Source organism: Apodemus sylvaticus, chromosome 14 (assembly GCF_947179515.1).
Source record: "Apodemus sylvaticus chromosome 14, mApoSyl1.1, whole genome shotgun sequence".
NCBI lineage: Eukaryota > Metazoa > Chordata > Mammalia > Rodentia > Muridae > Apodemus > Apodemus sylvaticus.
The window spans coordinates 32,593,509-32,606,830 of NC_067485.1; positions in this window are offsets into that span (position 1 = coordinate 32,593,509).

A 13,322-nucleotide genomic window follows, 5' to 3' on the forward strand; every position below is an offset into this window, starting at 1 on the left:
AGCAACTGGAAAAATCCAAAATTTTAAACAACAAGCAGTCAGTCACTTTGCCCTCAGGGCACTTGAGTGCTTATCATTCATTAAGACCCAGCCATCACCCCTGCTTCACTAAGATTCAGTCATTCTCCCCCTGGCCACCATCCATCTTCTATTCTACTTCGTGGACTCACCCAAACAGCAGCAGATACAGGGAAGTATAATCAACCAGGTATGCTCACTGTCTGTACAATATCCCCAGCTATCAGTTAACCCATCACTGAAGATTCCTCCACCAACACCAGACAATGAAGATGTGCTGAGCTAATTAACGAACAGTAGCGAAGCGTGAGAAAAGCACATGGACCACAAGAAACTTTTAGAGGGCAGAAAAATAGTTCTGCGTGAGCGTATGTCTGAGAGTGATTAAATGGAAGAACAAAACTTCTTATACATGTAAAAAAAAATTGCCTAACATTGGAAAATAGATCCGTAGACCAGGGTTTTACACGTGAATTTATAATCATCAAACTGGAAAAAAAAAAGGGTAACTTCCGTCAAAATCACAGCAGCATTGAGGAGTTTCACTTCCCCAGGAGACATGGTCTTCACACCATGTTACACAGAAACATTTTCAAAACATGTTGGTTTCCTGTCACCTTCTTGTTCCATTGAAGAACCATGTACTGTCCCCAAGAGAAAACAGGTACATTCCCCACACCTGCACCTCCATCCTCCCACACAAACCATGAGAACCATGCCCTTCCTTGGACATGCGTGATCCTGGAAGTGTGTTTGCTTTGAAACCTCACATAGCTCAGGACCAATACTGTGACTCGGGAGAATGCACTCGCTAAAAAGGGGGAGGATGGCTTAGAGAAGACATAATATGGATATGGTTATTCTCACCATATTGAAAAGCATTTATTCTGTATTTATAAGAAACATCTAAGCAGCATCAAGAACAGCCGAGAGAATATTGATAGTCCTGTTTGCTTTCCTGCGTGTTAAGTCCAGTTTGAAGGAGGATATTCCCAGAATTGGTGTCATTTCCCCTGGCCCATCTTGTACTTCATGAACTCACCTAAACAGCAACAGTAAATGGGAAGTACAATCAGCCAGGTGTGCCCATTGGCTGTACAATATCCCCAGCTATCAGTTAATCCATCACTTGTCAGCCACTTCTAAGCCTCCTTGGAATGAAGTAGTTACAGACATGTCTGACCCTTTCTATTCACCACGTTCCCGATTCAACCCACCACAGATCAAAATACAAACACACAAGCCATCTTCTTGTCTTTATTCCCTAAACAATACAGCATGATAACTGTGTATATGGTCGTACAAGTCCTTTAGAGGTGATTTACATTACACATTTACATTACAGACATGGTGGTGGACCACACTACAGGAGACAAGCCTAAAGCCAGCCTGGGCAACATAGCAAGAACTGGGGATGGGCCTCAGCGACTGAGTGTTTGTGTAGCATGCACGGGGCTCTGGGTTTCATTCTTGTAAAATAAAATAAATAAGAAGAATAAAGTAAAGTATATGGTGTCTGTGCGCGGGGTTTAGGGAAGAACTGCTATCTCACAGAAGGTTGGTTGGTGTCTTTGAGGCATCTCAGAATCAGTCCCCTGCAGGCATCAGGGCAACTGTGACATTCTGTGTAGCTATATTCTTAGGATTATATTTCTTTGAATAGGGGATTCCCAGTCATTGAGATTAATTCATCTGAAAACACTCTCCTCAATTCCATTTCCTCTTGATTGAAAAATCCTGACTACAAGTTAGAACCTGTTTCCCTGAAAGCAGAGGAAAATTAATCACCAAGAACTATCATCATCAAGGATAAAATTACATAAGGCCTTCTGAAGACGAGACAGGGTTTGAGCTCCGCACAGGTGTGGTCATGAGTGAGACGCTGCAGAGAGCTCAGAGCCCCAGCTGTTTGCCAGCACAGACCCCTTGACTACTGTGCTCTCCCAGCCAACTCCATTGGAGCCAAACCATCCTTTGATGTAGTGGGCGGGGCCTGTGGACATTTGGCAACAGTGCTCTTTCCGCCCTGCCTTTCAGAGGCAGCAAACTGGCGAGCCAAGAAAACGATCTAACTTACTCCCAGACAGGGATTTGCTGACGCTGAACGTAGAGTGGGGTTTTAGAAGACATGTAATTAGAATCCAAAGGGATGCCAGTTTAACATAGGTTATTAACCAAGAGCAGCCTGCAGTTGCTTAACTCCTAAACTATAGTACCAGAACTAGCATTGATCTTCTAGACTATGCATCTTGTGGTGGGGCAAGAGAGGTGGCCATAGATACCACAAGGCACAAAGTTTTCACAGTCACATGCACACACATATGCACACAGGCACATACATGAACATATACATACATAAAATCACATGCACAGATGTTTATGCTTGCACACACATGCACACATATACAAACACCTGCACATGTGCATGCACATGCATGTATATATACATATTTACACACATGTACATATACACACATACACTCATGCATATACAAACATATGTACATACACACATCCATATATATATATATATATACATAATACACATATGTACATACAGGCACACCCACATTTCTCACTTAGAAGTCCAATATAAGTGTTGCAAGCAATTAAGTTTCTATTATTAAGGAGGGAATGGGTGCCCTAGTTATTCTTAGTTTTTCTTCAGTCATTGATCAAAATGGTTTCTCCTTTTTATTTACACATTTAAAAAAATTTTAGCCTTTGACTTCTTTTGTACAGTATGGATGCCAGACCTTTACCATCCCCACCCATGACCAGGTTATTTTGAATGTTCATTTTAGGAAGCCCCCAGGAAAGGAATCTTCTACTACTTTCCTGTCTGGATGAGTGTCAGAATAACTCACCACAAGACCAGCACAGACACGCTTGTCTTAGGGCTTTTATTGCTGTGACGGGTAATTTTTTTATTCACTGTGTAAAGATTGTCTTTGTATCATTCAACTGCTGTTTCTCTACTGGCAGAGATCTGATTACTGGCTGCACTTTGGTATTGCTAAGCATCACCTGTCATAATTGTTTTTTAGTCTTCTTCTCCATCGCCTTCTGATTGATTTAATAAAAAGTTGATGTCCTATAGCAGAGAAGGAGTGAATAGTTGGGACTTCTGGGGAGAGTTAGGGACTCTGAGAAAGAGTAAGACACTGGAAAATTCTCCAGCCAGATCTGGAGGAAGCAGCAACTTGGGCCTGAAGGAGACTTAACTATCAAGCCATGTGGCAGAACTTAGATTATAATAAATGAGTTAATTAAATTATGAGCTAGTTGGAAACACGCCTAAGCTGGGAATAAACCTAAGTTATAAGTACTTAAGCATTCATAAATAAATATGTCTCCATGTCTTTATTGTGTCTTTATTCATAGCTGGGCTCAGCATAGAAAGTCCCTATTGTTATATATCTCAATCCACAGGCAACGAAAGGAGACTGTGCCACACTGCATGTGGCTTAAACATAGAAGACCTCAAAGCCTGTCCCCTCAGTGACACACTCCCTCCAACAATGCCATACCTACTCCAACAAGGCCACACTTACTAATGATGTCCCTGCCTATGGGCCACGCATTCTAACACATGAGTCTATGTGGACCATACCTATTCAGACCACCATAATGCTAAACTGGAATGCTCACTCCTGAGTCATGCAGTCCCTGGCATGTGTTTCGGGCCCTGTCACCAAAGGCTTTCTGCCAGGCAGACTTGACATCTATTAGGGAAGGTATGAATATTGTAGAGTCAAGGTTAGCAGACACCTGGCAATTAGCTGGAATGTTTGTAATTTAAGACAACTAAGGGGACAGTAGAAACACACAGGCTAATTAGAGAGAAGAAAAGGCAAAATTGGAGTCAGTGCTATAGGCACATCTGCACTGAGCAAATCTGGGCGTGGGTGTAGGTGCAGTGGTCCATACCCCTCTACCTACAGTTTTGCATTTTTCAGTTTCACTTACCCACAATTCTGATTCTCACACCCTCCCACCTAGAGGAAACTCTCCCTCTGCTCAGGGTGTCTGTGATATGTAAGCTGCTCACCCACTGTCACTCAGGAGCCCTCTAAGTCACCAGACCAGCTTTAGAGGTTCTCAGTGCTGAGCTCAGCAATGCTTATTTATCTAGAAACGTCCCCAAGACACAAGACTAGTAGTGGTGCTGGCAAATTTATCACAGTGCATTGGCATACTTGTTCTCTTTTATTATTATAATACTGCTAATCTCTTACTATTCATTATTTACAAATTAAACCTTATGATAGGTAAGTATGTATAGGAAAAATATAGCATGTATAGGGTTGAAATACTACTCATGGTTTCAGGTTTCCATTGGGAGTCTGGCTATAATGGAGGATTACTATACATACACAAACCAAACAGGAAATGAGTATCATTTACATTAAAATGAAGCATCACTAGAACTCTAAAGTTCTTTGGATCTGTGATCTGTTTGTAGTAAGATCTTCAAACATGATCTTGTTATGAACGGTCCCCCACTTTTGGTAGACCATCCTTTAAAAAAAGAGAACTAGCATCAAGAATACAAAGAGAAATAAACCCAAGTCTGTAGCCAGTAGTACTGAGCTTGCAAATCTAGAGGCGTAGTCACAGGAAAGACAGGAAATGGAAGCCCTACAGCCCAGTGTGTGTAGCAGGAAATCTGGTGTCTTGGAGGTAGGAAAGACTTGAGAATGACAAGGGCTGACGAGCAGCCATCCATCCTGCTGTGTGCATGCCAGTCCATGTTTAATGCACTGGGCCAAGATCCTTTGTGAGTTTGCCCACTGCCTAACACTTCAATCCATATAACCTGACGGGCACCTAAAAACAGTCTATGACCTCTCTTGAATAGTCTATCCCTATAATTCCTCCCAAACCAGAGTAGGTCTTTGAGATCCTTCCAGTGATTGTGGAGGACATATAATAGCCTCCTGAGAGGGCGAGATTCCATGGTAAAGCCCACCACCTATTATACATTCATGGGTATTTTAATAAATGTAAGCGAATCTACATCGAATCTACCCATGTCTGCTCAGCAGCATAGCCATTGCATAACGCAAAGAACACTGTACTTCAGCCCTGATTTTTCTGAACCAAAAGCATTTGTTCACTCTGTCCCAGGAGAGCATATGAAAAATCAGAACTGCACACAGTCGATACAATGTGGGGCATATATATATATAAGCAGGTACCAAATAAAGAAAGCATCATGCCAATTACTCCTATACAACTCCTTACACAACCCTGGAGGACCTCCATCACCTTTTGTTCCCTCACAGAATAAAATGTTTACTAGATACAGTCTAGAAAGTCCATTATGATTTCAATGAGAAATGTCCCCCATAGCTTCAGGTATTTAAATACTCGTTCCCCAGTTGGTAGCTGTTTGGGAATGTTAAGGAATGCTAAGGAAGCTTGTCACTGGGGGCAGGTTTTTAGAGTTTACACCTTTACCCTACTTCCGGTTTGATCTTCCTGCTTCATGCACATGGGTAAAGATGTGCCTGCTCAGCTTCCTGCTCTGGACACCATGCCTGCTATGTCTCCCTGACAGAGTGACCCTTAGCCCTCTGGAACCATAAACCTAAAATAAACTCTTTGTTCTTTAAGTTGCTTTTCTCCTGATATTTTTATCCTAGCAGCAGGAAAAAAACCCTAAGACATCCATGCTATATGACAGGACTCAAGCACTCAGAAAACACTATGGCTACCCCACTGAGCCTGTGGCATTTTATAATAGATGCTGACTGCAGTCAAATGATTATAATCATCGCTTTCAGTGGCCAGGCGAAATGATTCTGAGATTGTTTCATTAAACATCTCCTTGGGGGATTCAGGTATAAAAAGCAATGCTCTAGACTCAACTTGCTGAAGGCTCTGGGGCCTTTTGATAAGACTGTGTCCCTTAATCTTTGGCTTTCCAAGAGTACAGAGGCTTTCAAAAGAGCACCCACATTCTTTTTACCTTGTGGATAACTTCAGAAAGTTGTCTTTTGCTTTATGGATGTTCTAGGAGATTGTCTCACACAATCTACACAACTCTAAGGAGCTGTCTCACACATTCTGTAAATACTCCACATAGTTCTTTACACACACTGGAACACTCCAAGGCTGTAGCACACGCTGCATGAATCCTTTGTGACATTATGTTACAACTCCATAACTCTGTGAACTTGAATTGCTTAAAAGATAATGCCGATCTTCTTTCTTGACCCTTCAATCTATGAATAGCGAGATTAATTTTAATGTGCTTCATAAAAGCTCAGACCACTTCTGAGATTACAGAATCTTCCTTCACTTTTCCTATTTATTTTCTTAGGGGCTGTAGGAAAAGGGCCTGAGCTTCTTAAGAGGTTCACCACAGTGTCTGGTAGAGATGGTCGTCTTGCCTGTGGGCAGAAGGTGTTCTCAGAGGTTCTGGCCCAGCAAGGATGGAAGGTCAGGTCCTTGCTCACTGACATACATTAGTCATGGCCCATGGTAATATCAGGAGAAATAAAGCCAGAAAGCTCTACATTTCCTCTTCTTCCTTTTGATATATCATGCATGTTTTGAAGCTATGTTTAGATTATCTGGATATTATAAGAAGCAGAAGTACATTATTTCCATTTCCAATTTTTTTCTTGTGAAATCTTTTATTTAGAAAGTTCAGATGATCTGAGAGAATAGGGTAGTCTGATAAAAGTCTGAACTAATTCTTTTAGATATTACAATTTTAATATTTTGCTACATTTCCTTCATGTATTCGCTACCTGTATATCTATATGTATTATGATTATATGACTATATGTATTATTATATAATTAGTAATTGTAGAGTAGTTTAAAGTCAGGGTTTTTATTTTTTGGATTTTTTTTGTTTTTATACCATAATATAAGTTCTTCAGCAAATAAAACCAAAAGGTTTATTAATATTACAAAGCACAATAACCATGTTTAGAAAATAAACACAAATTATATAAATATCATCTAATATCCTATTTTTATGAAAATAATTTCCCAGTGGTCCAAGGATTATTTTTTATGCTCATGACATGACTTTATTTTTACAAACTAGCAGTGAATTATTGACACTTGGGTCATACCTGCTTCTGTTAGATTTAGGCATTCTAATATTCATATGATCATTTGCACTCCTAATCTCAGTTACTCTGATTTTTATAACAATGTTACCTAGGTTGGATGCCTCTAAAAATTCATGCTGGTTGTCTGCTTCTGTGTATGAACACAACAATTAGGAAATATGAATTTGAAATTTTCTCAAGCTCCTATTACCATGGTAACTGTGGGGCAGGTAACACTGGGTCCTGACTTTCCCATCACTCATTCATTAAGGAGGGTCCTGGCCTACTGGGACCTTCAGTGGCAGGTTCTCCTTGCCTAGTCTCTATACAAAGCAGCTCCACAGATGTGAATATTGATCGGATACAGACATGGATTTTAATGTGATATCCATCCTAGAATCCCAGTGGTTAGTTAGCATATTTTTAGAAGTACACAGAAATAATCTCAGTCAACAAAGAAAATCCATGCCCTCTGCTTCGGACAAGAGAACATGACTTCATCCATGTCTCATGTCCAAGATCCAACCATGTGTGAAAACAAGAAGAGCTCCTCCTGTCACATGGTTATGCACTATCTAAAAGCTAAATCAGACATACACATGGCACATGTTGCAAAGAAACATAGCTTGAGTGTATCTCCCAAATGCTCATTTGTTAAAAACTCAGTTCCCTTATTCATATGCTGATGGCATTTGAATGGGACCCAGGGAAGAGTTCTGTATCAGATGGTAAAGGTGGGTCCTTGTTGTGGCTTCTGTGCTTAATAAGAGGAGCAAGACTGGAGGCTGTTTGTTCTCACTTCCTTGTTAAGTGACACCATCTACCATGTCACGATGCATCAAGAAGAGACCCTTGCCGGTTTCCAAGGGTCCATATTGGACTTTCAGCCTCCACAATAATATGAAATAACCTTTCGGTCTTTATAAAGTACCAAGTCTCTGGTATTTTGTTATAATAGTAGAAAATAGATAAGGTCACACAGTACCAAGAAGTGATGGGCAAAGTGTAGCTGTCCTGGGAAACACTCAAGGGTGACATTCTGAAGAGATGCTAGATTTGAGCTGCAGTAAGGAAAAGAGGCGTTTGAGGACCTAGAAAACTGTACCATCCCTGAGTAACTGCTAGACCTTAGCTGGGTATATCTATAGATGAATGGACCATGAAAGTATGAAAGTGTCAGGGAACGGGATGGAAGACAGGGATGACGAGAGGTCTGAATGACGAGCGTAGACCATGCAGATGTCTGGGAGCCGGGTTAAGTTTTAGAATTTACTTCTGACTCTGGAAACCACTGGAGCAAAGCCACTGTACATCCACAATGATGGAGTGGATAAGCTTCCGTGGACTATTTTTCAGTGTACCAATTTTCCCCAGCTCCTTATTTCTCTACAGTTTCCTAAGTCTTAAATCCTAATGTATGCACAGTTTTGTATGTCCGTGTGGGCAAGTGATCTTATATCCTTTGGAAGACTCTGTATTATATTTTGTACATCACTGTGGGCAAATGATCTTACATTCTTTTGGAGAATCAAACATATCTGCATTACCTTTATATATTCATGTCTCTATTCCTCTATCAACTTAACATGGTAGAAATAATTAAATGTGTATTGGTTATTTTCCATGAATATTGCTGTTTAATGAAGCATCATGTTAGCTCAAAAAAAAGGTAAGAATGACACCCAGGCCTGAAGACTTTAGCTCTGTAAGAAAATGCTGAATCCTTGTAGGAAGGGTGATATCTGAATAAATCTAAGCACACAAAACAGAGGCAGCCCCAGAGGCAATATGAGGATCCTGTGCGACGTCACTGTTTCCAGACACCGTGTTGATCCATAAACATTTCCAGGTTAACCTTTAGACTGTGCTTATTTTCCCTACAGTTTCCACAAACAGACTCACTGGCTCACCTGCTCAAGATGAGCTCTGGAAACCCATGGAAAGTGGGTCAAGTAGTCACTTCCACCAGTAAGAAACATGAACCCCAAAGATAACAGTCGTGAGCTCCTGCCAGTGGGGAATAGGAAAGAGTGGGTGGGGGAAGGGGTAGCAACACTGTGCGAACACAGGCTGTTTGCTGAACGACTTTACAGGTTACATATTAGGAAAAGTGTAGAACTCCAAGAGCCGCTTTCCAATCGGTTACTTGCAGCTGCAAATAGTCTTATGTAGCCGTGTATTCTGGGCTTCTTTTTTTTTTTTTTCCCTGCAGGTATGTGTTTCTTGTGTAATATTCAAATGGACACAAATGAATTTGCCATATCAGTTGAAAATACACAAATCTTTGTATAGAAAAAGGTCTTCTTAGCCAGCTGTAATCCTTTAGCATCTTGGTTATTAACAGCAATACAGTTAGTTACCATAGAATACAAAAAAAATGAGATGTTAATTGACAACAACAGTGTAATTGTCCTCATTCCTTTTAACTGACAAGAATGCCCAGTTGAGGCAAAGTGGCAGATACTTGAAAACCATTTGCACACAGCAAGGATTAGTCAGCAGGTAAGGAAGGCTTTTCATCCCTTAGCAGACAGTGAAGTCACAAGAAAACCAAGGACAGAATACTGACTTTGGAAACTTCTATTTTCCCTTTAACTTACATGTTAAGGACTTTGAGAGCCTAGTGAGGGACAAGCGATACTTTTCTTCCACCCCCACCTCCCACCCCGCCCCCATACACAGGTACATGTGCTCACATCTGCCGCGTTTGCAATGGATTGACAAAAGCCAAACTATTTTTTCCCTTTTGAGACAGGGTCTCTATCTATAGTCCTGGCTGGCTGGGAACTCAGTATGTAGGCCTTGAAATCACAGAGATCTGCCTGCTTCTGCTTCCGGAGCAAGCACTTCCTTCTTGAGCTATATACTCTTACCTGATTTTTTTTGCCATGGGTATTGACACAAGGACTTTCAAAACTGTCTCTATTAGTCTTGAAGTTACTCCAGCTCCATCAGGCCTTCCCGCCTCAGCTTTCTTAGTACCTGTGGCCAATGGCTTGAGTTACCAACTCTGGCTCAGCTCAGTCTTGAGTTTTCTTCAGATTTTAGGAATCTCAGTGTTTAAGAGGGGTGATTATGTACAACTGTTCACCAAAGCCAGATAATATAGTTAGACCTCTATATCCATAGATTCAACCAATTACAAAGGCAAAAAAAAAGTGTATTGAATATTTACACACATTTCTTTTTGTAATTATTTTCTAAACACTATGTACAATTATTTCAACACTGTGGCTATCTTATAAATCATTTAAATATGATTTAAAGTTATGGGAGGAGTGTGTACATTCTGTTCACACACTACACCATTTGGGTGAAGAGATCTGAGCAGCTTCGGGTCTAATTGCTTTCTGTTGCCGTGATAAACTCTGTGACCAAAGGCTACTTGGGGAGGAGTTGATTTTGGTTTACTGTTGTGATCCACCATGAAGAAAACCCAGACACTTGGGAGAATGTTGCTCACTGAGTTGTTCCTCGTAGCTTGTTCAGTCTGCTTTCTGTATACAGCCCGGGACCACCTGTCCAGAGGTGGTTCCACACACAGTGGGCAGGGCCCTTGCATATCAATCATTAATCAAAGGAAAAAAAACCATAGATATGTCTATAGGCCATTCTCAATTGTTTCCATCTTCCCAAATGACTAGCCAAGTTGATAAAACAAATAAAACAACAAACAACAAACACACCAAAAAACCCTAACCAACATGAAACATGGGAAGGGCTCCTAAGAAAACAAATTTTCTCAAAGTACCATAGGCTGACTGTAATAATAATTAGAAAGAGAAATTTACATCATCATTTCATATTAAGGTTAATAATATGTTTCATATTAATCCAAATTTTGATCATGGAAGCTTTCCATCTTTGACTTTACTTTTCACAGAAAATTTTACATTTTTCTGATGATTATTTTTTAAAAATAGGGTCTCACTGCATAGGCCTGGGTAGCCTAAAATTCACTACACAGAAACACGCTGGCCTCAAACTTACAGAGATTAGTTGCTTCTGCCTCTTGAATGCTGGAATTGAAGATGTACACCACCATTCCTGGCCAACCGTAGGCATTTGCTTTATTGTACCATATATAAATACATTGTACCATATTGAAATAAAAGTCTCAAAATAAAAACAATCTACTTAAATATATGCTAACAACGCTAAGGCAGTCAAAGGTGAGATTTATGGCCACGAGCTACTCCCATCCTCAGGAGAGGAGCAGATGGGACGATGTTCAAGTTGGTGTGAGTGGCAGAAACAGGACAGTCAGGAAAGGCCCTGGGAGTCCCTTGCCTTGTGATCTGTGAGCCCGAGATGAGACAGAAAACACATATTCAAAGACAGAGTCATGGAGAAACCCTGCTGGGGAGGCCCAAGGTCCCAGAGGTCACACGCAGTCTATCTTTGTTTTGTGGTTTTCATGGTTTGGATCATAAGTGTCCCCAAAGTCCCATATACTAAACACTTGGCCACCAGGTTGCAGTACTACTAAGAAGTAGTAGAACTTTCGGGGGGTGGGGTAGGGTCTGGTGGGGGAGTTAGGCCACTGGAGCCTTGGCTCGCTGGCTGAGCAGACCTCTCCATGTGCTCCCATCTCTATGGGTGGCCTCTGCCCAGACCCAAAGCAACAGGGCTAAGTGACCATGGACCAAGACTTCTGAAATCACGAGTCAAAGCATACCTTTCCCCTTTAAGTCACCGTGTCATGGACTTTCTTTGTCACAATGATGGAACACTGACTAACCAGAGCAGCAAAGACAGTGTCCATGTCATGAGTTTACCATCAGCCAGGAGGAGAAAAAAATGTGGTCACCGAGGGCAAAGAATTTGCTCAGGTGAACTTTGAAATTGCTTTGCAATTAGAGCAGGCATGCCCTGGCTTTGGGTTAAATTCAGAGGATGCAACCATTGCATAAAGGAGAAGCTCACACTCTAAGACCCTAGTTGTGAAGGACAGTAACCATGAACATTGTACCTTTCCAAGGTGGTTCAATACATAGGACTTATGCTTCTAGCAAAATTCAGGGCTGACAATGGACTGTGAATTTTTTTCTCAATGTCCCATTAATGGAGGGGGAAGAAGAGCAGCTTCTATGTGAAGGCCAGATTGTCCATCTGTCTTATTCAGTTCTTTGTGCCATTGGCTAACTTGTTCAGCAGATAGGCAGTGAGCATTTACCACACGTCAGGCTCTGAGAACTGGTAACACAAACATGGTTACCAGATGTGGTTGAAGCAAGTCCTTCATCTGTAAAGAGTTCATTTGAGCCAGATAAATCTGATGGCTACTTTATGATGACTATGGACCAATGCAGACACCACAGCATCTACTGGCATCTTCCTGACTAGGTGAGGCCGTGCCATGATCAGCTAGCTATGCTACCTACACAGAGCCGCTTATAGATGACCAAGAAACTCTAGGCCCCCATCAGCAATGCAGAAGCTCTCGCTCCATCCAGGCAGGCCATTACAATATGCTTTGTATTGCGGTCCTAGGAAATTCCCAGGCCCACTGTAGTTGAGAAGCACTCGTGGGGAGAGAGAATAAGAATCCATCGTTTAGGCCATGGAGCAAGGCCATTCCATGGCCAGAGCATGCAGCTTTGAGCGTGGCCCTCAGTGTGAAGATACTTGGTGGTTTGGGACAATGAAGGAAGGCCAATGTCTTAGTCAGGGTTTCTATTCCTGCACAAACATCATGACCAAGAAGCAAGTTGGGGACAAAAGGGTTTATTGAGCTTACACTTCCACGTTGCAGTTCATCACTAAAGGAAGTCAGGACTGGAACTCAAGCAGGTCAGGAAGCAGGAGCCAATGCAGAGGCCATGGAGGGATGTTTCTTACTGGCTTGCTTCCCCTGGCTTGCTCAGCCTGCTCTCTTATAGAACCCAAGAGCACCAGCCCAAAGGTGGTACCACCCACAAGTGGCCCTCCCCACTTAATCACTAATTGAGAAAATGCCCCACAGCTGGATCTCATGGAGGCACTTCCCCAACTGAAGCTCCTTTCTCTGCCTGTGTCAAGTTGACACACAAAACTAGCCAGTACAGCCAATATTCTGGGAACATGGGTGCTGAGGAGGATAGTGGGCAAGGAGTCTGCATCAAGGAGATCCTCAGAGGTCCCTGCTCTGGAGCCCCAATCCCCACACCTTACCTCCAGGTACTTCCTCCTCTGTCAAGGGGTAATGATTGCTTCCATGTGCTGTTGGGCTGCTGAGTCCTGTTAGTGCCTG